Consider the following 25,652-nt stretch of genomic DNA (forward strand, 5'->3'; position numbering starts at 1 on the left):
CTTCTATAAATGTGGAGCCAACCGTTGCAAATCTTGTGATGTAGCAAAAGTCTGTAAGAACTTCCCTGGTGCCATAGAAGGTCAAAGTTATGATATAAAGCAATATGTCAATTGTAACTCTATGAACATAGTGTATGTAATAGAGTGCACTACCTGTAACCTGAGGTATGTAGGATGCACCTCCCGGCCATTAAAAGTCAGGATCCGCGAACATTTATATGACGCGGTCAAAACTGAAAGTAATAGGAATAAATCGGGTGCATCTCTACATTTCTCTCAGGTTCACAATGGTAGTGTAGCTACCTTCAAAGTATATGGAATCGAAAGAGTCAATAAAGCTGCAAGAGGAGGTGACATGCAAAGAAAATTGTTCAGCCGGGAAGCCTTCTGGCAGTATACACTGCGGACGAGAGCTCCCCATGGTTTGAACAAAAGAAAGGAATTTATGTTGCACTATTAATGATACAGTATTTGCTCACACCCTGCTACAGCTAGTAACTTACCTTACCATTACCAGGTCCCTTCGATTTGCATGAACAGCAAGGTTTGAGCAATACATATGTGCACACCAGTTGACACAGTGCGTCATCTGAATTGCGATTTATCAAACGTCTTTAATGGAACTGAACTAGCATTGTCACATGATTTATACTCCAGTACATTTCCTGTTGAACAAGAATTTACACACCATTGATCTATGTATTGTCACCTCCTCAATCTCCAATATTTATTAACAAGTCTTTAAGTTACTGAGAGATATTGGTGGTGACAAGTAAGATAGTCAGTCAGGAAAATGCAACAGCCAAGTTTTAAAGTATACCTGTTTGTGTTTTTTGCACACAGGTGTTATGGTGATCAAGAACGCGCATGCGTTCGAAATGCGTCCATATGAGTTGCCTGCCGGCATTGCGATGGTGTTTGGAGTGTGCCCTTCATTTTAGAGGAAAGGATAAAATTCAACATTTTAAAGGCACTGCTGGACTACTTCTTTCTTCAATTGCTGACACGTTTGAAGTCAGGCCAGGCTCGAAGTCCGTGCAGACCGTGGAGGAGGTGAGCTGAAAGAACTTTTTGTTTTCAAGTAGGTCATTTTGTCCTCCCTCCCAGTGGGTGTAAGAAAGGCCCCTATTTTGTGGTGGAGATCAAGAAGTCATCCCGCTGCCGAAAGGTGAAAATTCGTCTGTCACTACGCAAGCAAGTCAGCATGCATCGTGCCATTTGTGCAAGTGACTCGGAGGGACTCCCTGCCTCCATCTCCACTGCATACTACCACGGTGTGTCTGGGTCCTGTGTCTCGCCTTCCTCATAATCCTCTAGCTCCTCTGGCTGTTCCTGCTCCTGCTCTCCTGTCAGATTACTAGAAAAACCACCCATTTGGCGAAACCTAAACTGTGCTCCACTGTGCCCCTCCTCCTCCCCCAGTTCAGTCCCCACAGGGCTCATGTTGCCGTGAGATGTAGGTGCCACATCTCCAGTGTCCTGACCAACCATCGTTTCCAACACGTGTTGTAAGAAATGAAGCAGTGGAATGATGTTGTCCATCCCATAATCCTGGCGATTTACTAATAATGTGGCTTTCTCAAAGGGCCTGAGCAAATGGCAGGTGTCATGTATGAGCTGCCACTGGTTCAGATTGAAGTAACACAGGGGAGAACCCCTATCCACGTGGATTATCAAGAAATCGGTGATGGCTTTTTTCTGTTCATACAGTTGGTCCAACATATGGAGGGTGGAATTCCAACGTGTGGCAACGTCACAGATCAGACTATGTTGGGGGATACCGTTTTGACGCTGCAGCTCAAGGAGGGTGTGCTTTGCGGTGTACGAGTGGCTGAAGTGCATGCAAAGTTTCCTTCCCATTGTTAGGATGTTTTGCAAATGGGGGGGAACACTTCAGGAACTGCTTCACAACCAGATTGAACACGTGTGCCATGCAGGGTGCATGGCTCAGCCTTCCCAGTCGTAGCACATGCAAGATGTTCTTCCCATTGTCAGTCACCATGGTTCCCATTTCCAGTTTTCATGGAGTAAGCCATGCTCTGATTTCTTTAGAAATTACTCATACCAATTCCTCCCCTGTGTGACTCCATTCGCAACGACAAACCATGTGAAAAACAGTGTGACACCGCCGTGCTCTGCACACATGGTATGCTGGAGGGCCACTGAGACTTATCTGGGCAATAGAGGCTGAGGAAACAATGGAGGATGAGGAGACGGAGTCGCACACTGTCACCGGACCAACGGCCTGAGAGTGTGGAGCGACGTGACCTGTCCAAGTTGGTGTTGTGTCTGTGCAAGAACCACATTCACCCAGTGAGCCGTAAAGGACATGTATTGTCCCTGACCGTAGTTACAGCTCCAGACCTCAGCGCTGCCGTGCACTTTGGTACATACCGACAGGCTCAAGGACTGGCCCACCTTCTCTTCTACAAAATTGTGCAGGGCACTCTCCACCTCGGCTCGGCACAAGCCATCAGTTCTCTGAAAGGTGCAGAGTCCACCACTTAAAAAGAGTTGGACTGCAGCACCAGCAACTTTTACAGGAGCACATTCAGCTTCTGCGCCATTGGATGAGTGGGCGCCTACTGTTGTCTCTTGGACATGGCTTCGCCAATGGATTGTTGGTGAATGGCTGACTAGAAGTAGGAGGAGGAGGAGCATCTGGAGAGACAGAAGGAGAGTATGACACAAAGCTCCCTTCGGCTGAGGTGGTGGAGCCTTGGCTGGCTGAAATAAGAGTGGCGTGCCACTGGGTGATGCATCAGAGCCACGGTTCTCCCACGCCACTTTATGGTGGCAAAGCATATGTTGGCGCAAGGCCTTGGTGCCAACATTGAGACCCTGGCCTCGCTTCACATTCTGCTGACATATCTTGCATGTGGCTATGTGAACCTCCTCCGGATGCTTGATTAGAAACTGCCATTCCGCCGAGTAGCTGATTTTCCCACCAACAGTCCGCACTAATTGACTGCTACTACCGCCATCTCCAGGAACCCCTGTTCCACTACTTCCCAGGAAGGTAGGCTGCCTCGAATCAGGTGGTCTCCCCCAGGCACATTTAGCTCTAGAATTTCTACTTCTGCCACCATGCTGACTTCCAACCATGCTATCACCTTGCTGGCTCAGTTGCTGCCACACAGGCAACCTGCAACTCTCTTCTCCTGATGATGATGAAGCCCCTTCTGCACCCAACTCCCAATTGTGATCGGCTTCATCATCATGAACAAGTGTCTGCACGTCACTGATGTCCTCTTACAGTGTCTGCTTCAGGGCCCTGAACCCTGGCAACACCGCCTCAAATGTCACTCTCCTCATCACTACTTGCCCGCCTAGCGGGGGAAGCAGCAGAAGTCTCCTCCACTTCTTGGCTGGGCAGTAGCTGCTGACTGTCCTCTAGTAGATTGTCCTCACTGAATAGTGGAGCTGAACCCACAGCATAAGATACTTCTTTAGGGGAGGGAACAGCATAGGACAGAGGCAATGGGAGGACAGGGACTGCTTCTGGGCCATGCCAACTGAGGGTTGTGTCCGAGGAACCCACCGACTGTTGACTGGGGGTTTTAGATGTCACTTGTGATGAAGTGGATGACCGCATTAACCAATCGATGACGAAGATGGGTTGCTGGTCGAGACACAAGCCTCTCGCTGCTACTCCTGCTGCCATTCGCCCCTAGTCTGCTGCGACCTCTGCCTGATGAATTTAGGCCTCTGCCACTCCTCTGTGCACATCCTTGCACTTCTCTGCCTGACATACTTAGTGCGTATATGAGGGGAGTACAATACACTTCACTATGCTTAAAACTGTTTTTGTTTAAAACACCAGCCGGTGATTACTTTTGGCTGTCCTTTCACAGTATGTAGTCCCTTGACAGATTAACAGGCACAAAATAGTACACCAGTTAGATGTAGGCATGTGGTCTTTACTTATGAGGGCAGAAAAATGCAGTACAGTACGCTTAAGAAAACTTATTTCAGTAAAACACCAGCCGGTGATTACTTTTGCCTTGATTTTCACTGTATCTAGGCCTTTGACAGATTAACAGGTACAAAATAGTACAATACTTAGATGTGCGTATGTGGTATGCAGTTATGCACTTATGAGGGCAGAAAAATGCGCTACAGTGCGCTTAATAAATGTATTGTAGTAAAACATTTAAATAAAACACCAGCCGGTGATTACTTTTGGCTGTCCTTTCACAGTATGTAGGCCCTTGACAGATTAACAGGTACAAAATAGTACACTACTTAGATGTACGTATGTTGTATGCACTTATGAGGGCAGAAAAATGCGCTGCAGTACACTTAAAAAAGTATCTGAGCAAAAACACAAGCCGGTGAGTACTTTTGCCTGGACTTTCACATTATCTAGGCCCTTGACAGATTAACAGGTTTAACTCCTTGGGGACGGAGGGCGTATAGGTATCCTCAGCCCACTCCCTTTCAATAACGCGGGCCACGCTTCTTACAACAGCCGGGACCCGTGGCTAATAGTGCGCGGCACTGATCGCGGTGCCACGTGCTATTAAAGGGGTAGTCCAGTGGTGAAAAACTTATCCCCTATCCTAGGGCCCCCTGCAATCTCTCTGTACGGGGCCCCGGCTCTCGGCCCAGATAGCGGGTGTCGACCCCCGCACGAAGCGGCAGCCGACACGCCCCCTCAATACATCTCTAAGGCAGAGCCGGAGATTGCCGAAGGCAGCGCTTCGGCTCTGCGATAGAGTTGTATTGAGGGGGCGTGTCGGCCGCCGCCTCGTGCGGAGGTCGACACGCCCCCTTCCCGCGGGCTGTTGGGGCTCCGTACAGGAGATCGCAGGGGGGCCCCAGCGGTCAGACCCCCCGCAATCTGCAACTTATCCCCTATCCTTAGGATAGGGGATAATTTGCTCACCACTGAGTCACCACTGGACTACTCCTTTAACCCTTTAGATGCAGCGTTCAAAGTTGAATGCTGCATCTAAAGTGAAAGTAAAGCACTGTCGTTTAGCTCAGGGAGCTGTTCGGGATCGCCGCAATGAAATCGCGGCATTCCGAACAGCTGTTAAGACAGCAGGAGGGTCCCTACCTTCCTCCATGCAGTCCGATCGCCAAATGACTGCTCAGTGCCTGATCCAGGCATGAGCAGTCAAGCGGCAGAATCATTGATCAATGGTTTCCTATGAGAAACCATTGATCAATGTTAAAGATCAGTGTGTGCAGTGTTATAGCCCCCTATGGGAGCTTTAACATTGCAAAAAAAAAAGTGAAAAAAAAATTTGAATAAAGATCATTTAACCCCTTCCTAATAAAAGTTTGAATCACCCCCCTTTTCTCAATTAAAAAAATAAATAAACATATGTGGTATCACCTTGTGTGGAAATGTTCAAATTCTAAAAATATATCATTAATTAAACCGCACGGTCAATGGCGTACGTGCAAAAAAATTCCAAAGTCCAAAATAGCGTATTTTTGGTAACTTTTTAGATCATGAAAAAATGAATAAAAAGTGATCAAAAAGTTTGATCTATACATAAATGGCACCGCTAAAAACTTCAGATCACGGCACAAAAAATTAGCCCTCAAATCACCCCATACGCAGAAAAAAAAAGTTATAGGGGTCAGAAGATGACAATTTTAACCTGTTCAGGACGCCGGGGCGTATGCATACGCCCTGCATTCCGAGTCCTTAAGGACTGAGGGCGTATGGATATGCTCGTGGTCCCCGCCACTTGTCGGTTGAGAATTGGATCGGGATGGCTGCTGAAATCATTCAGCAGGCACCCCGGCACATCGCCCAGGGGGGTCCTGAGATCCCCCCATGTCGACGATCGCAGAAAATCGCATGTCAATTGAGACATGCGATTTTCTGCTATTCCGGGCTGATCGGGTCTCTGGTGACCCGATCACCCGGAAAATAGCGATGATTGGAGCTGCCAGTGACAGCCCTGATCATCTTGAGGGCTACGAGTAAGGTTGCACAGCTGCGATCTCCTCCTATCCCCTGCCATTGGTCAGAACTGATTCTGACCAATGGCAGAGCAGGAGAGTGGGTTTTCATGGCAACCCCCGTTCTGCCCACCCCTGGATGTCGAGGGGATCGTGGGAAGAAGATGGAGGCCGGTACCTGCAGGAGAAGATTAAAAGTGAAAGTAAAACGATCTTTACTGTGGCAACAACTAGGAAGGCCAAACTGCAACTTCCAGCATGCCCATACAGCCAAAGGCTGTCTGGGTATGCTGGGAGTTGTAGTTTTGCAACATCTGGAGGGTCACAATTTGGAGACCACTGTTACAGTGATGCCCAAACGGTAGCCCTCCAGATGTTGCCGAACTACAACTCTCAGCATGCCTGGACTGCCCAGGCATGCTGGGAGTTGTAGTTCTGTAACATCTGTCCCTTCAGATTTAGCAATTTGCATGAATCACGTATGTGGTATGCACTTATGAGGGCAGAAAAATGCAGTAAAGTATGCTTAAAAAAATATTATTTTTGCACAACACCAGCAGTACACAACAGTGCAGCAGCACAAAAAAGCTGTGTACTAAACACAAAATTGCACTCTGTCAAAGACAATTAGGAATGGACTGCTGGGTATTATACAGTCTACAGACTAGTATAACCAGCAGATGATTAATTGTGGAACAAAGACACAGAATTGAACTGAAAAATTATTCCTGCCTTCTCTGCTAAGGTTTATGAAGTTGAGGCAGCTTGTTGAAATGTATGAGGCTACACACAGCTATCTGCCCCTCTCTGTAATAAAATGATGAAGAAAGTGACTGGGAGGTTAAAGGCTGCAGTAAAAATCCTTTTCAGTGAAAAAAACACTGCTCTCTGTCCACCAGAAGGCTGATGTGACTAGGATGTGAAACGCTGCTGGAATGAGCTTTTCTGTGTAACAGACATACAGCGATGTCCGTCCTATCTCTAAGTGTAATGAATGATATGACCAGCCACAAAATGGCTGTCGATTATATAGGGCTGTGACATCACAGGGGTTACTAGCTGCTGATAGGCTGCATCCTGCATGGGATTCAGGGTCATCCTGCCTACTTCCTTTCCCGTCTTGCCTTCCTGTCTTCCCAGCATTCCTTGCCCCATGTACTGACATTTGGATCTGCCATTTTAGATGCCCTGGAGTCTGAAACATAGTAAATGGAGTTTAATGAAGTGATTTGCATGATAGGCTCATAGCAATATTCGCATTCGTTGCAAATCGAATATTTCATGAAATTCGTAACAAATTTGGGTTCGTCAGCTTCGATTCCCTCATCTCTAATTATAAACTATAGATATAAAAATGGAAAAATTTGAAAAAACATCACCAAAAATTCTCAAAAAATATGTTTGACATATCAGACTTAAACAACAGGGGATTTTATGACGACACATTCCCTTTAATGGCTGAACATTCTGGCTTCATAAGACCTCCCTCAAACCAATGAAAGCAAATATTAATAAAGTGTACCTGTTGCTTTAAAAAGACCCTAATTAATTGTTAGAACGAGCAGTTGATCAAGACAATCCCCTAGACTTACCTTGGAAGTTTGCCTCGCTACTGCTAAGTTTCCACTTGTTTTTTTCTCTGGCAGTTTTTGGAGATCTGCCACTGCAGTTTTTGAGCCAAAGTCAGAAGTGGATCCATAAGGGAGGAGAAGTATAAGTCCTTCCTTTATATGTCCGATTCCATTTGAATACATTTCTGGCTTTGGCTCAAAAACTGCAGTGGCAGATCTCCAAAAACTGCCAGAGAAAAAAACCAAGTGGAAATTTAGGAAATTTAGCCTTAATTAATTAATTAATTAATTTATATAGCGCCTACAGATTCCGTAGCGCTTACAATTATGGGGTATAAACAAAGACAAGTATCAGACATAAAATTACACAATAACTATTCAAACAAGAGGTGTGGGGATATATTGAGGATATGTTGGGGATATGTTGGGGATATGTTGGGGATATGTTGGGGATATGTTGAGGATATGTTGAGGCCAATTAGAGACTGTTATAGGCCTGTCTGAAGAGATGTGTTTTTAGGCCACGTTTGAAACTATGGATGTTGTTGTTGAGTCTGAGGGATTGAGGGATAGCATTCCAGAGAACCGGTGCAGCACGAGTGAAGTTTTGGAGATGGGAGTGAGAAGTTCGGATTATAGATGTTAGTGTGAGGTCATTTGCAGATCAGAGAGAACATGTAGGATGGTAGACAGAGATGAGAGAGGAGATGTAGGGAGGTGCAGCATTGTGGAGAGCTTTGTGTGTGAGACTGAGGATTTTGTACTGTATTCTGGACTGAATTGGTAACCAGTGTAGTGACTGGCACAGGGAGGAGGCGTCGGTGTAGCGACTGGAGAGGAAGATGAGTCTGGCTGCGGCATTAAGGATGGACTGGTGAGGAGAGAGTTTGGAGAAAGGAAGGCCTATTAGTAAAGAGTTACAGTAGTCGAGGCGGGAGTAAATCAAAGCAATAATGAGAGTTTTAGCAGTTTCAGTGGTGAGAAACGGGCGGATTCTTGAAATGTTTTTGAGATGCAGGTGACAAGAACGTGAAAGAGACTGAATATGGGGAGTGAAAGACAGATCAGAGTCAAGTATAACTCCAAGACAGCGAGCCTGCTGCCCGGGAGTTATGGTAGTACCACATACCGAGATGGAAATGTCAGGGTTAGGTACAGTATCAGTTGATGGAGAAAAGAAAAGAAGTTCTGTTTTAGAAAGATTTAGTTTCAGATATAAAGAGGACATGATGTCTGAGACGGCAGAGAGACAGTCACTGGTATTCTGTAGGAGTGCAGGGGTGATGTTGGCGGAGTGTCAAAAGCCGCAGACAGGTCCAAGAGAATCAGTAAAGAGAAATTGCCATTTGATTTGGCCGTCAGAAGATCGTTAGTGACTTTGGTTAGGGCCGTTTCTGTGGAGTGAAGGGAGCGGAAACCAGACTGTAAGGGGTCAAGAAGAGAGTTCTCGGAGAGATAGCGGATAAGGCGGGAGTAGACCAAGCATTCCAGGAGTTTGGAGACAAAGGGGATATTTGAGACGGGTCCATAGTTGGCTGCACAGGACGGGTCCAGAGATGATTTTTTCAATAGTGGGGTTATGATAGAGTGTTTGAAGGAGGAGGGAAAGACCCCAAAAGAGAGGGAGAGGTTAAAGATTTTAGTTAGGTGACAGCTGATAGCAGGAGAGAGAGACTGGATGAGGTGTGAAGGCATGGGGTCACTAGAGCAGGTAGTGGGGCGGGCGGAGGAGAGGAGCCTGGAAACCTCATCCTCCGTTACAGGCTCAAAAACTGAGAGTGATGAAGAGGAGACGTGGCTGTGTATTGGATCAGAACTTTTAGGGGACTGGGAGAGGATTTCATCACGAATGTCATCGATTTTAGTTTTGAAGTATTTGGCCAGGTCTTCAGCACAGAGATCAGTGATTGGGGTCTGTACTTTAGCCTGAAGGAGAGAGTTGAACGTGTCAAAAAGGTGTTTTGGGTTGTTAGATTTTGGGTTGTTAGAGGAGATGAGGGAGGTAAAATATGTTTGTTTGGCGAGATGAAGAGCGGAGTAATAGGATTTAAGCATGAATTTATAGTACAGATAGTCTGAAGAAGTCTTAGTTTTCCTCCACAGACGTTCAGCACACCTAGAGCATCGCCTGAGAAAGCGGGTTGTTAGCGTGTGCCAGGGTTGCTGCCGTCTGTGTCGGGAGGTTCGTGTTTTAGAGGGTGCCATTTGATCCAGGGTAGACTTTAGGGTGTCATGGTTATGTTTGGCTGCTAGATTAGGGCAGGAGAGAGATTGGTGATAGTGAAGATTGTAGAATGTCTATAAATTGACTAGTGTTTATGGCACGCAGGTTTCTGTAAGTGTACAAGGTTGGAGTGTCTGGAAGAGGATAGGAGTTACTGATAGAGAAAGGGAGAAGGTTGTGGTCAGAGAGCTCAAAAGAAGAATTAGTGAATTTAGAGACAGAGAAAAGTCTAGAGAAGATCAAGTCCAGTGTATTCCCATCCTTGTGTGTGGGAGAGTCAGTAAGCTGTGAAAGGGCAAAGGAGGAGGTTAGAGACAGAAGCCGAGAGGCAGAAGTGGAGATTGGGGATATTAAAATCACCCATGATGAGTGTAGGTGTTTCTGAGGAAAGAAAGTGAGGGAGCCAGGTGGCAAAATGATCCAGGAACATTTGGGGAGAACCAGGAGGACGATAGATGACCGCCACTCTGAGAGACAATGGGCGGAAGAGCCTGAGGGTATGGACCTCAAAAGAGGGAACTGTGAGTGAGGGTAATGGGGGGATGACTTGAAAAGTGCATTGTGGGGCTAGAAGCACCCCAACTCCTCCACCATGCCTGGTGTCAGATCTAGGGGTATGGGAAAAGTGAAGGTCACCATAAGATAAAGCAGCGAGAGAAGCAGTGTCAGAAGATTGTATCCATGTTTCTGTGAGAGCCAGCAGATTAACCCCTTAACGACGCAGGACGTATATTTACGTCCTGCGCCGGCTCCCGTGATATGAAGCGGGATCGCGCCGCGATCCTGCATCATATCGCTTCGGTCCCGGCGCTCATCAATGGCCGGGACCCGCGGCTAATACCACACATCGCCGATCGCGGCGATGTGCGGTATTAACCCTTTAGAAGCGGCGGTCAAAGCTGACAGCCGCTTCTAAAGTGAAACTGAAAGTATCCCGGCTGCTCAGTCGGGCTGTTCGGGACCGCCGCGGTGAAATCGCGGCATCCCGAACAGCTGATCGGACACCGGGAGGGCCCTTACCGGCCTCCTCGGTGTCCGATCGACGAATGACTGCTCCGTGCCTGAGATCCAGGCAGGAGCAGTCAAGCGCCGATAATGCTGATCACAGGCGTGTTAATACACGCCAGTGATCAGCATAGGAGTTCAGTGTGTGCAGTGTTATAGGTCACTATGGGACAAAAAAAAAGTGTTAATAAAGGTCATTTAACCCCTTCCCTAATAAAAGTTTGAATCACCCCCCTTTTCCCATAAAAAAAATAAAACAGTGTAAAAAAGTAAATAAATAAACATATGTGGTATCGCCACGTGCGTAAATGTCCGAACTATAAAAATATATTATTAATTAAACCGCACGGTCAATGGTGTACGCGCAAAAAAATTCCAAAGTCCAAAAAAGCGTATTTTGGGCACTTTTTATACCATTAAAAAAATGAATAAAAAGTGATCAAAAAGTCCGATCAAAAAGTCCGAACAAAAATCATACCGATAAAAACTTCAGATCACGGCGCAAAAAATGAGTCCTCATACCGCCCTGTACGTGGAAAAATAAAAAAGTTATAGGGGTCAGAAGATGACATTTTTAAACGTATACATTTTCCTGCATGTAGTAATGATTTTTTCCAGAAGTGCGACAAAATCAAACCTATATAAGTTTTTACCGAATAATTTTTACCGAATTATGCACTGAGTAGAAACGGAAGCCCCCAAAAGTTACAAAATGGCGTGTTTTTTTCGATTTTGTCGCACAATGATTTTTTTTTCCGTTTCGCCATACATTTTTGGGTAGAATGACTAATGTCACTGCAAAGTAGAATTGGCAACGCAAAAAATAAGCCATAATATGGATTTTTAGGTGGAAAATTGAAAGGGTTATGATTTTTAAAAGGTAAGGAGGAAAAAACGAAAGTGTAAAAACGGAAAAACCCTGAGTCCTTAAGGGGTTAAGAGAATTAGTGAGAAATAAGTCATGAATCTGGGTGAGCTTATTGCACACAGATTGAGAGTTTAGAAGAGCGCAGTTAAAGTTTGTAGTGGTTCCGAAAGAGGCAGGTAGTGTAGAGAAAATATTTGTGAAAGGTGGGCCAGGGTTAGGAGCAATGTCCCCAGCAGCTAAAAGCAGAAGAAAGAAGAGGGAGGGCAGATGGCTTGGTGAAGTGATGAAGCGACTTCTGTGCTGTACCATGGAATGAGGTGACTTTGGGTGGTTTATGATGGTGAGCAGTGCATGCGAGCAATACATAGGTGAGGGAAGGAGGCATGAACAGATGTATATAGAGTCCACTGGAGAAATCGGTGGGGGATATAAGAGAAAATGTATCGCAATGATGTAAGTAATAAGTGAGTGCATGTTTTGTTTTGTTTTTCTGAAAAAGAGTGACTTACTTTTGTAGTTATAATGTTGAGTTAGTTCCCTTTTGTTCCCTTCTGGTTCAATTCTGGTTTAATTCTTGATGTCGCACTTAAGAAGCACTTTAGATAGCAGCTTTAGATGGCATATTTGAATGTCTCCAGACCTAAGGTCTAACAGATCTATAGCCTCTGATATATAGTGCTAGGGTAAGCCAGAGAATTGGCAGAGGAGTGCAATCAGGTGTGAAACAGGGTGGGGAGCAATAAAGTTTGGGGAATAAAGTTAAGAAAAAATAAACAGTTTGGGATCACTCAGGGGAAATAAATTGTGATCAAACAAAATAGAAACACTTGCCAGATAACAGTAATAAATATACATGACAATGCAATGATGGGGGAATGGGAGTACACATTCACAAGATGAGTGACATACCAGGTTGATTATTTAAACACAGCTAAACAGATATGCAGTGGTGAGAACAAATGATGGTGGTAGTTGTTCAAGAAATGAATGATGACATACCAGGTTGATTATTTAAATACAGCTAAATGTTTAAACCCAGACCAATTAAAACTTTTGCCATGTCTCTACAACTTGAAAAATAGTTTGTAAGGTTGAAAAGTAAAAAAATAAATAAAAAATAAATAAATGAAGTTACAGTGCCCATTTAATATCATTTTTTTTTCTAGATCTACTAGAAGAAAAAAATGAAACAAAATATAATGAAATGAAAATAAAATAGTGAGGAAAAAAAATATGCTTGAATGATTTTTTCCCCACGATTAAATATATAATGGAATATATTATTCAAATAGACAACTGTTCCCAGTTTTTTGTGTCTCTGACTTTTATCTTCAATAAAACGAGATTTTTTGCATTTTCCACGCTGGCAACCTCTTCCTATGATTGGGCAACAGATGCGTATATGACCCACAGATCTAATAAAATAAATGATTCAATAGCAGAACTCATGTCTGTGAGATTTCTATCAAACCCATTCTTTCTTCAAGCTTTTTTTAAAAACTTATTGGCAGCATATAAACGGCTTTTATAGAAAATGATATATCTTCATTCTCAGCATGTCTCTCTCTCTCTATCATATGCTGTTTCTATCGAGAGCTAAAATATCATCATAGTGCTTCAGTGATGGCATTGCAAAGAGCAAATTGTAAATCTAGCAGCACCATCTAGTCAGTCCTTCAATGGGAGAAGTCTAGTAGAGAAATAAGGAAAATTTGTACAAAAGGGAGAAGAGGCAACAACCTGAAATACAGTGGACACCGCTCTACCGTCCCAGTCAGAAAACAAGCACATAAGGACTATCACCCCAACTCAACAGTCAACATAACCGAAGCTATCCAGAACTAGTTGCCCCACTCACTGACAATCTCACTGATATGTGATGATCAACACAAGTCTAAATCTGACGCAAACATGTCAAAGTGGCATATCCCAATATTAGACATGTCTCAGTAAACTAATGGTAGTTAGTGAATGGTATTTCTACTTTACTTTCACTTAACTTAGTTATAACTTCTTTCATCTGGTTTTGACTTTATTGATACAATTGGAAGAAATGGAAACTTTCTCTTTAAAGTTACATCTAATTTTTGCCTAATGGTAGTTAGTGAATAGTATTTCTACTTTACTTTCACTTAACTTAGTTATAACTTCTTTCATCTGGTTTTGACTTTATTGATACAATTGGAAGAAATGGAAACTTTCTCTTTAAAGTTACATCTAATTTTTGCCTCCAAACTTCATGCACTCATATAAAATCCCATAGAGAGGAAGAAACATGGCAGATGGTTACTTTGTGGTAGAGCATCAGACTAAACCATTTACATGTGCTATGTATTTTATCCTCACCAAGTTTCAGAGTGTGTTTTACTAGATATATTTTATTGCAAAATGCCACGAAACAAAGTCACTGTACCAGCTGTATCATTCTTTCTACAAAAGAGATTGCGTACAGTGGAGGTATACTGAACTTTCTAACCACAATCCCATTTGCCAAGTTGCACTAGCCTTACAGCATTTACCAAAGGGTTTTCATGAAGAGAACTTCATATTAGTAACATTACCAGGACTGGTTTCAATGATCCCAGGTTCTTTTCTAGACATAAGACATTCAAGTATGAAGCTATACCTGCTTTTTGTTAAGACTGTTACCCATTATATGCTATATAAATAATACAGTATGTTGCATTTTCAGTGTTTTGTCTTAATTGCCACTTCATTATTTCTAGAAATGATGTGCACATTGGTCTGATGGATGACGCGGAAATTCATGATCAGTACCATATTTTGTGTCTTAGAAGACGGACATAAATCTTTAGAAAATATAACAGAAACATAGCAGAATGAAATAAGAAGATCAAAACGAGTAAAGTATGTGGATTCAGGAAACAAGTAAATTCATAAAAATGCCAAATAGAGCCGCACAATTACAATGAGGAAAAGTGCTTTTCCCATTATCACTTTTATGGTGTGTGGAGTCACAGGAGTGAGTCAGTTTACAAGGCAAGATGAACCATCTGTGTGTATGGGTCTACAATCATCTAGACATTACATATCAGTGAAGGAATACATTGACAATATGGGTCACACTCCACCACGCCATCACTCATAAGAGAAAGGTTGGGTATATCTGGTAACAATTAAGCTGATCTTTTGGTTCTGTAAATAACATCCCTGTGGCTTTGAATTCTTCAATGCAAGTTCCCTGCTGAGCTTCTAGGGAGTGCAATGATGGCTGATGCATGGACTAGGGGTGAGAGGTTCCTGACCCTTCTATTTCTCCATATAGCCTTTGTGCAGTTTTTCATGTATTGGTTTCATTAGTACAGCTGGCCATTATAGGTTAATAGTATGCCAACTCTGTCCAAACACCAAATACAAGGAAAAATGGATCAATTATTTAGAAACACAAACTCCTACTCCACCATAAAATATGTCCAAAAGGCTCAGCCCAAGCATCACACCCATAGTCTCACCACTAAAAACTTGTATGGTTTCATGGTCATTTAACAAAAATACCAATCTGTTTAAAAAATCCCCTAATATGCTGGTTCATGGTGACTCATTTTACAGTATGATAAATCTTCCAACACCATACCCCTTACAGTTCATTAATACCTTAATAGTCAGATTTTGCTATACAGCTCCACACATATGTGTAAGCCATATAGAAGCCCCCATCGCAAATTTACTACATATTTCTAATTTCTTTACAGCCCACATAGAATTGCCATACTGTTCTCCATTAATACTAACAAACAGAATCAGAATAATACCATTATACACTGCCAAAAATAATACAGCCTTACTAAAATGCTGAAGGCTGGAATGCCTCCTCACTCCCCCTACCATCCCAATCCCCGATAATTTTGCATAAATACCTTTTAATGTTTTATAATGTTTTTATTACATCACTATTTTGTACGCATCTTATGGACCATTTAAACATTTGGGGTTTACCACTAGCACATTTTGTTAGAGTGTAACTTTATATTCTGCTGCTACTGCTTGAGTAATGGTTAACCTGACACAATGAAGGGTTCATTTTTTTGTTGTACTTTGTATTCCCTCATTGGATGATTGTTTCTGACAATGAGGGGTTAATGTTGTCTGGAGTGTATAAAAAGTGTTTCCTGTTCCCCTGTCCATATGCCTGATGAAGTGCAGATGTGCGAAACGCGTTGCATACTGGGAATAAACGTATTGTTGTCCTGTGTCCTGAGACTTGCCTGGTCCTTCAGCGCCTGAGCTCCATCATTCCTTGGAGGTGATTGTTCTTTTTCTTGTGCCTAATTGGGGAGCAGCAGCAGTGGATCACCTTATATACCTTTCTCCATGTTGTGCTGGCTTATGCACAACTTGTTTTGGTAAGCGCTACTTTACATTGAGCGTTTTACATGATTTGGCGTTATTACACTATGGAGCGCTCCTTCTTTGTCTTTTTCTAATCCCCGATAATTGACGGTAAACTGAAAGTTGAGCCCTGTTTTCAAATTGTAGCTAACAGATTCCCCTTTAAATACCTGCACCAAGCAGTACATAAGTAATGCTGACATGCGAATATTTTCATTAAATATTTAGTTACAAGCTATAAGATTAACCCCATAGTGACCACTTTTTTACTGCCAGCTCTTTACATACCAGGATTATGTGAGCTTAGCTGTGAGAATGACAGTCAAGCCCCCACACTTACTACCAAGACTGGAGAAACCTCCACTCTTGGTAGTTAAACCAAATCAGGCAAATCATGACTGCAGCATGTTATGGACCTGTGGGGCTCTGGGAGCCATTGTAAGCCCGGCGATGGGTGTCCACCAGAAGACCCCCAGGCCTGCCATGTATGTACAGGTTGTGGTCAAACATGTCTTACATTGCATGTCAGCAGAATGATAGTGCGGTGTATTATATGAGTGATTAGAATTGCTGGTAAAAGTCCTTTAAGGTACTAGTTAAAAAGTAAAAAAAAGGATTAAATATTAATAAGATTACTTTAAAAAATACTACCAAAAAAATGAAACTACATCAGTCTAGTTAAAAAATTATTTTTGTATGAAACATAAAATAATATTAAAATATATATATACATATTTGGCACCATCAAATCCATAGAATCAAATCCCCCCCCCCCCCCCCCCCCAAAAAAACAATTAGATTAAAAGAAAAAAAAACTTTGGAACTCTGGCAGCATTTTGTTAATCTACCTCCCAAAAAGTTAGCACTCAAAAAGTCATATTATCTTAAAATGAAATACATTTTTTGTGTAAAAAAGAAGCTCCCATAAATATTCACCCCTTAAGGACCCGGGGTTTTTTCCGTTTTAGCATTTTCGTTTTTTCCGCCTTACCTATAAAAAATCATAACTCTTTCAATTTTGCTTATTGTTTGCGCCACCAATTCTACTTTGTAATGATGTCAGTCATTTTACCCAAAAATCTAAAATGAACCGGAAAAAAAAATTCACTGTGAGACAAAATTGGAAAAAAATGCAATTTTGTAAATTTTGGGGGCTTCCGTTTCTACACAGTACATTTTTCGGAAAAATGACACCTTCTCTTTATTCTGTAGGTCCATACGATTAAAATGATACCCTACTTATATAGGTTTGATTTTGTCGTACTTCTGGAAAAAATCATAACTACATGCAGGAAAATTTATATGTTTTCTGACCCCTATAACTTTTTAATTTTTCCGCGTATGGGGCAATATGGGGCACATTTTTTGCGCCGTGATCTGACGTTTATAGCGGTACCTATCAATATAGGACTTATTGATCGCTTTTTATTAATTTGTTCATGATATAAAAAGTGACCAAAAATGCACTATTTTGGACTTTGGAATTTTTTTTACGTGTACGCCATTGACCGTGCGGTTTAATTAACGATATATTGTTATAATCCGGACATTTTTATATTTACACAGTTTTTTTTTTTTATGGGAAAAGGGGAGGGGGTGATTCAAACTTTTATTAGGGGAGGGGTTAAATAATCTTTATTCACTTTTTTTCCACTTTTTTTTTTTTTGCAGTGTTATAGCTCCCATAGGGACCTATAACACTGCACACACTGATCTTTTACATTGATCAGTGGTTTCTCATAAGAAACCACTGATTGATGATTCTGCAGCCTGACTGGTCATGCCAGGATCTCAGGCACTGAGCAGTCAGTCGGTTATCGGACAGCATGGAGGCAGGTAGGGATCCTCCGGCTGTCTTGTAAGCTGTTCGAGATACCGTGATCCCGAACAGCTCCCTGAGCTAACCGGCAGTGATTTAGTTTCCCCTTAGATGCGTCTAAAGGGTTAATAGCGCGCGGCACCGCGATCAATGCCGCGCGCTATTAGCAACGGCTCCCGGCCATGGCCCCGCGTTATAGAACGGGAGCGGACTCAGGATGTACAGGTATGCCCTGGGTCCTTAACAGGTTAAAAACTTATGGATCTTGGAATGTTTTTTTTTTTTTTTTTTTGATAAATACTAATTTTTTCCACTGAGCCATACTACTAAAACGCTGTATCAATGTAATCATATTGACCTAAATTATTAAATCATATTAAAATTTTTATTGTTCCACATGGTGAATGGTGGGAAATTAAAGCACAAAAAAATGTTAACAAAATAACATTTTTCATGATTCCTCCCCCCACAAATTATTATCATATTAAGATATAATCAATACGTTATATAAACCCCAAAATGGAGCCAATAAAAATTACAACTTTTCTCGCAAAAAAGCAAGCCCTCATATGGCTTATAGCATATGTCGACAAAAATGTAAATTCCTAGCTCTTAGAATGTGACAATGAAAAAAAAATGAAGAAAACTTTTAGGGAATTAAGACCTAAATTGGCTTGGTAACCAAAGAGATGACAAACCATAAATAACTGCATCCAGTAACTGCAAATATAATAATATCACAACTATAAGACTCTGCTGATTCATAGACAAAATAAAAAAAATTCAAGGCATTAACAGGGCATATCCATTGTCCACCACTACCCTGATCTATTATCAGAACACTCCTGTTTATTAACAGAGCCATTTTGATTCTGAAAGAAGAATTGATTTTTTTTTTTTAAATAAAAGTTTCATTAAGTTTTAGACATAAAAACATGGCAGGAATATGTAAGCAAATCTGAAAACAATACAAAACCCTCAACAAGAAGGCACAGTAAACTGGAGCATATACTGAAAAAATACAAAATCGAGGGAAAGGAGGTAGGCCTCCTGAAGTATGAGATAAAAATGATAGAGATAAGGAGGGTAAGGAAAAAAAAAAGGACACAGGAAAACCGGAAAGGAACAGAAATGAAGGGGGGGGGGGCGGGATGGAGAGGAAAGGAAGAGAAGTGAAGACAGGAGAAAGAAAAAAGCAGTAAATTACCTTGTGATGAGTCTCCAGGCCAGTGATCCCCGAGGGCCCTATGAGTCCTATCCAGCTACAAGGGGGGTGTTGGCAGGTTTTTGGATGACCTCATTAAATACACCTTGCAGAGTCCCAGGTAGTTCTTGCGGGATGACCGTTTCAGTAAGTCCTTTAACACGAATGTTGTTCCGCCTATTGCAGTTGTCGAGATCATCCATATGTGCAACTGTTGATGCCTGCCATTGTTGAAGTGGTGATACAAATTTCCTCAACTTGGGAAGTGATTGAGGCCCGAAACTGGTCTAAGTCTTGAACTTGTTGCTGTAGTTGAGCCACATCAGCATGGACAGGACGGAGATCTTCCTTCCACACAGTTTTAAGATCAGTAGCTCAGGTCAGTAAGTCCAATTTTGTTGGTAGGAGCGCAAGTAGAGCTTACAATTCAGAGTTGATTGCACAAAGCATGCGCCGCCACTTCAGGTGTTGACAGTACGGAAGTCGTTTGTGTGAGTTTATCAGATGGCAAGTTGTCAGTATCAGACCACGGGATGGGCGGGTCCCTGACAGTCCCTCTGAGCCTTAACAATATTGCGGGAGTCATAGGAAGAGTGACCTGAACACCTTCCTTTGAGAGAGGCAAATTTTAAAGGCGTCTTGAACAATTTTTTCTTAGCCGGGGGGGCTTGCCCCCCCAATAATCAGGTAGACTAGAATCTTCAGATTCAGCCTACTAAAGTTCATAGCACCCAGTGATGATGATTCAGCTGCACAAGAAGAATAAAGAAGATGGTGGCAGCTTAGCAGTATTAAAGGACATCTGCAGCGCTCATACATAAAAAAAAAAGTTTACCTCATCTGATAGCTCTTTCAAAGACCTTTCCAATGATACCTCATTTGTCAAATTTGGCCCAGCCATTCTCTTGTAATTTCCACTTGTAGCAGTAAGCAGCCATGTCATAAAGACTGCATTTCCCATGACTCCATGCGCCAGCTTCCTGTTAGCTGCTGCTCTCCCTCCTCCCCTTCGCTCTCTGAAGTTTTCCGAATCTAGAGCTGGGAGGAGCAAGGGCAGAGGCTGAGATCGCACGTCTGCAGGACATAATTAAGCCAAGCCCCTTGGGTTCGGAAATCTCACTTCACACCCCCGCTCTTACATTACACAAGAAGCAGGGGGAGAGCGAGGACGTATACAGCTCCGTACACAGCTCCATACACAGCTCTGTACACAGCTCCATCCCCTGCACACAGCTCCATCCCCCACACACAGCTCGGTACACAGCTCCATTCCCCGTACACAGCTCCATCCCCCGCACACAGCTCGGTACACAGCTCCATCCCCCGTACATAGCTCCATCCCCTCCCCCTGCTCTGTCTCCCCAGGACCTCATCTACCACGGGGAGGCTGCAAGTTTGCACGGTGAAAACACAGAGTGGGGGAGGGGAGAGAGGACATCCGTGCAGAGCTCCTTCACCTCCATAATGATGTGTGAGGAGGACAGACTGCACTACACGGGGCTGAGGATTTCTGTGTGTGAGGAGGACAGACTGCAGGGGAATAAATATCATACTGGGGATGATTTCTGTATGTGAGGTGGGGGGGGGGACTCCTGAATGACACATGCTGGGAGTTGTAGTCCCTGTTATGTGTGTGTATGCCAGTGTTTCCCAAACAGGGAATGCTGGGAGTAGTAGTTCTGCAACATATGTAGGCACCCTGGTTGGGAAACACTGGTGTATGAACTACAACCCCCAGGAGACTACTGAGATACAATATAGGTGTTGGTGAACTACAACTCCCAGGAGGCTACTGAGATACAATAGAGGTGTTGGTGAACTACAACTCCCAGGAGACTACTAAAATACAATATAGGTGTTGGTGAACTACAACTCCCAGGAGACTACTAAGATACAATAGAGGTGTTGGTGTTGGTCTCCCAGGAGACTACAGATATACAATATAGGTGTTGGTGAACTACAACTCCCAGGAGAATACTAAGATACAATATAGGTGTTGGTGAACTACAACCCCCAGGAGACTACTGAGATACAATAGAGGTTTTGGTGAACTACAACTCCCAGGAGACTTCTAAGATACAATAGAGGTGTTGGTGAACTACAACTTCCAGGAGACTACTGAGATACAATAGATGTGTTGGTGAACTACAAATCCCAGGAGACTACTAAGATACAATATAGGTGTTGGTGAACTACAACCCCCAGGAGACTACAGAGATACAATAGAGGTGTTGATGAACTACAACCCCCAGGAGACTACAGAGGCAGCAAGCTGGTGTTATACCACAGACTGAAGACTCCTGAATGACACATGCTGGGAGTTGTAGTCCCATGTCATAAAGACTGCATTTCCCATGACTCCATGCGCCAGCTTCCTGTTAGCTGCTGCTCTCCCTCCTCCCCTTCACTCTCTGAAGTTTTCCGAATCTAGAGCTGGGAGGAGCAAGGGCAGAGGCTGAGATCGCAAGTCTGCAGGACATCTCACTTCGCACCCCCGCTCTTACATTACACAAGAAGCAGGGGGAGAGCGAGGACGTATTATTCATCTGCCAGCCGATCGCAACCATCCCTGCCACATTCAGTTTGTAAACAAAGCATCTGCACATGCTCTGACGCATGTGCAGATGCTTTGTTTACAAACTGAATGTGGCAGCGATGGTTGCGATCGGCTGGCAGACGAAGCGACCACGATGGCTAAATGGCTGAAAGTGAAGGTACCTTCCTAATCTTATATATGTACACAGGTTTTATGACACAGATTAGTATTTATGCACATTGATTGTTTTGTATATGTAATGTTGCGATGACAACCGAGTTCTTACTATGATTGACATGATGGATTCCCAATGGGATTTGAAAGGAGGTGTGGTGTTGATTAACTACACATTCACAACACATGAGTTGTACCCAATGAAATGCACTTGCTGTATATATATATATATGTGCACTTTTGATAATGATGTTATGCTTGATAAAGGCTATTGTTGCCGAAACGTTGTATTTTTGGGGTGAATAAAGAAACCAGCTTATGAAGATCCTTGACCTATTGGTGCTGTGATTCCTGGACTTTGCATATATATATATATATATATATATATATATATATATATATAGCAGTCCAATGATCACACCAAAGCGATTCAAAAATAAATGGTGATTTATTCCATATCCAGTGTTACAAATACGCTACGTTTCAGCAGCCTCTCGCCGCCATTTTCAAGCTGTTCAAGTGACTCACAGAGAGGATATATATAGGACCTCCCATTAAATACATCATTACATGATTGTACATGATAAAGTGCATAAAATACATAATTCACAAACCAATGATATAAAAAGTGCATTGGTGCTCTATACAGTACATAGTTACATGTGCAAATACTTTTATATATATACTACAAAAGGGCTAGTGCTACAAAATACATAAATAGTTCACCTGTGTATCATAAAAACAATAATGGTCATAATGAGTGGAGGGGGGCGTTACACTCACCACTGTAAACATTAAACATCACAACTCCATGCTTTCTCCTCCATGTTGGCGTGAGGTATTCCTAGTGCGCAGCCGCGCACCGGCGATGCCGGAAGTTCACTCTGTGTCTTCATACCAATGAGATCGCTGGCTTCACTGTAGTCATGGAAATCACTATGCTGTCATTCGGCGCATGCGCGCTAGTCCTCATTGCGCCTCAGTCACCATTTTAATTCAGGGCAAAACATGTATTCACCGTACTGATTTACTGATTCAGGGCAAAACATGTATTCACCGTACTTTCCCTGAATTAAAATGGTGACTCAGGCGCAATGAGGACTAGCGCGCATGTGCCGAATGACAGCATAGTGGTTTCCATGACTACAGTGAAGCCAGCGATCACATTGGTATGAAGACACAGAGTGAACTTCTGGCATCGCCGGTGCGCGGCTGAGCACTAGGAATACCCCACGCCAACATGGAGGAGAAAGCATGGAGTTGTGATGTTTAATGTTTACAGTGGTGAGTGTAACGCCCCCCTCCACTCATTATGACCATTATTGTTTTTATGATACACAGGTGAACTATTTATGTATTTTGTAGCACTAGCCCTTTTGAAGTATATATATAAAAGTATTTGCACATGTAACTATGTACTGTATAGAGCACCAATGCACTTTTTATATCATTGGTTTGTGAATTATGTATTTTATGCACTTTATCATGTACAATCATGTAATGGTGTATTTAATGGGAGGTCCTATATATATCCTCTCTGTGAGTCACTTGAACAGCTTGAAAATGGCGGCGAGAGGCTGCTGAAATGTAGCGTATTTGTAACACTGGATATGGAATAATCACCATTTATTTTTGAATCGCTTTGGTGTGCTGTGGAATCATTGGACTGCTATACTGAACAAGCCCCTGACCAAGGCTCTTGCCTCTGCGAGCACCCTCTTTATTTATATTTTTTCTTTTTGTAGTAGTGCTGCTCTCCTGGAAAAAAAAAAAAAAAAAAAAATATATATATATATATATATATATATATATATATATACAGCCTGTGCAGAGTTATACACAGCACATTAATATAACTCAGTCCTGGTTGGAATATACTGTCATACACACACAAAAGGGACTACAACTCCCAGCATGTGTCATTCAGGAGTCTTCAGTCTGTGGTATAACACCAGCATGCTGCCTCTGTAGTCTCATGGGGGTTGTAGTTCATCAAAACCTCTATTGTATATCAGTAGTCTCCTGGGAGTTGTAGTTCACCAACACCTATATTGTATCTCAGTAGTCTCCTGGGAGTTGTAGTTCACCAACACCTATATTGTATCTTAGTAGTCTCCTGGGAGTTGTAGTTCACCAACACCCATATTGTATCTCTGTAGTCTCCTGGGAGTTGTAGTTCACCAACACCTATATTGTATCTTAGTAGTCTCCTGGGAGTTGTAGTTCACCAACACCTCTATTGTATCTTAGTAGTTTCCTGGGAGTTGTAGTTCACCAACACCTCTATTGTATCTCAGTAGTCTCCTGGGGGTTGTAGTTCATCAACACCTATATTGTATCTCAGTAGTCTCCTGGGGGTTGTAGTTCACCAACACCTATATTGTATCTCTGTAGTCTCCTGGGAGTTGTAGTTCACCAAAACCTCTATTGTATCTCAGTAGTCTCCTGGGGGTTGTAGTTCACTAACACCTATATTGTATCTTAGTAGTCTCCTGGGAGTTGTAGTTCACCAACACCTATATTGTATCACTGTAGTCTCCTGGGAGTTGTAGTTCACCAACACCTCTATTGTATCTTAGTAGTCTCCTGAGAGTTGTAGTTCACCAACACCTAAATTGTATCTCTGTAGTCTCCTGGGAGTTGTAGTTCACCAATACCTATATTGTATTGTATCTTAGTAGTCTCCTGGGAGTTGTAGTTCACCAACACCTATATTGTATTTCTGTAGACTCCTGGGAGTTGTAGTTCACCAACACCTCTATTGTATCTTAGTAGTCTCCTGGGAGTTGTAGTTCACCAACACCTCTATTTTATATCAGTAGCCTCCTGGGAGTTGTAGTTCACCAACACCTCTATTGTATCTCAGTAGTGTCCTGGGGGTTGTAGTTCATCAACACCTATTTTGTATCTCAGTAGTCTCCTGGGGGTTGTAGTTCATACACCAGTGTTTCCCAACCAGGGTGCCTACAGATGTTGCAGAACTACTACTCCCAGCATTCCCTGGTTGGAAAACACTGGCATACACACACATAACAGGGACTACAACTCCCAGCATGTATCATTCAGGAGTCCCCCCCCCCCCTCACACATAGAATTCATCCCCAGTATGATATTTATTCCCCTGCAGTCTGTGTCTCCTTCACACACAGAAATCCTCAGCCCCGTGCAGTGCAGTCTGTCCTCCTCACACATCATTATGGAGGTGAAGGAGCTCTGCACGGACGTCCTCTCTCCCCTCCCCCGCTCTGTGTTTTCCCTGTGCAAACTTGCAGCCTCCCCGTGGTAGATGAGGTCCTGGGGAGACAGAGCAGAGGGAGGGGATGGAGCTATGTACGGGGGATGGAGCTGTGTACCGAGCTGTGTGCGGGGGATGGAGCTGTGTATAGAGCTGTATACGTCCTCGCTCTCCCCCTGCTTCTTGTGTAATGTAAGAGCGGGGGGTGTGAAGTGAGATTTCCGAACCCAAGGGGCGTGGCTTATGTCCTGCAGACCTCTCAGCCTCTGCCCTCGCTCCTCCCCGCTCCTCCCCGCTCTAGCTTCGGAAAACTTTGCAGGGGGAGTGAAGCAATCCCCCGGCGCATTATGGGCATTTGTGACGTAGCTCCATAGAGAATAATAGGTCGATGCTACATGCGTTAGGGGACCAGGAGTTGACTTCCGGTGGCAGCATAGCGGAGAAACGGGACCAGCCAGGTAATGGATCCCATTTAGAAACTTATATAGCTTGTGTTATTATTACTTTTGGGCCCTAATTTGCTAACCCTGCAGTTGTCCTTTAAGTTGATCTGTAGCAGGTTGCAAAGAGACCCAGTAACTGATTGTTCCTGAACAGTTTGGTGAGCATTTACAGGAGAGGCTTGAGGCTCTATGAGGGTCTGGGGAGCCACAGACACAGGAGGCTGCATTGTGTTTATCTTCCTCACTGGTATGTGTGAGGAGACAGTGAGGGAGTCAGACGGCAGGGCTGTAATAGTTTTGC

Source organism: Hyla sarda, chromosome 1, assembly GCF_029499605.1.
Source record: "Hyla sarda isolate aHylSar1 chromosome 1, aHylSar1.hap1, whole genome shotgun sequence".
Lineage (NCBI taxonomy): Eukaryota > Metazoa > Chordata > Amphibia > Anura > Hylidae > Hyla > Hyla sarda.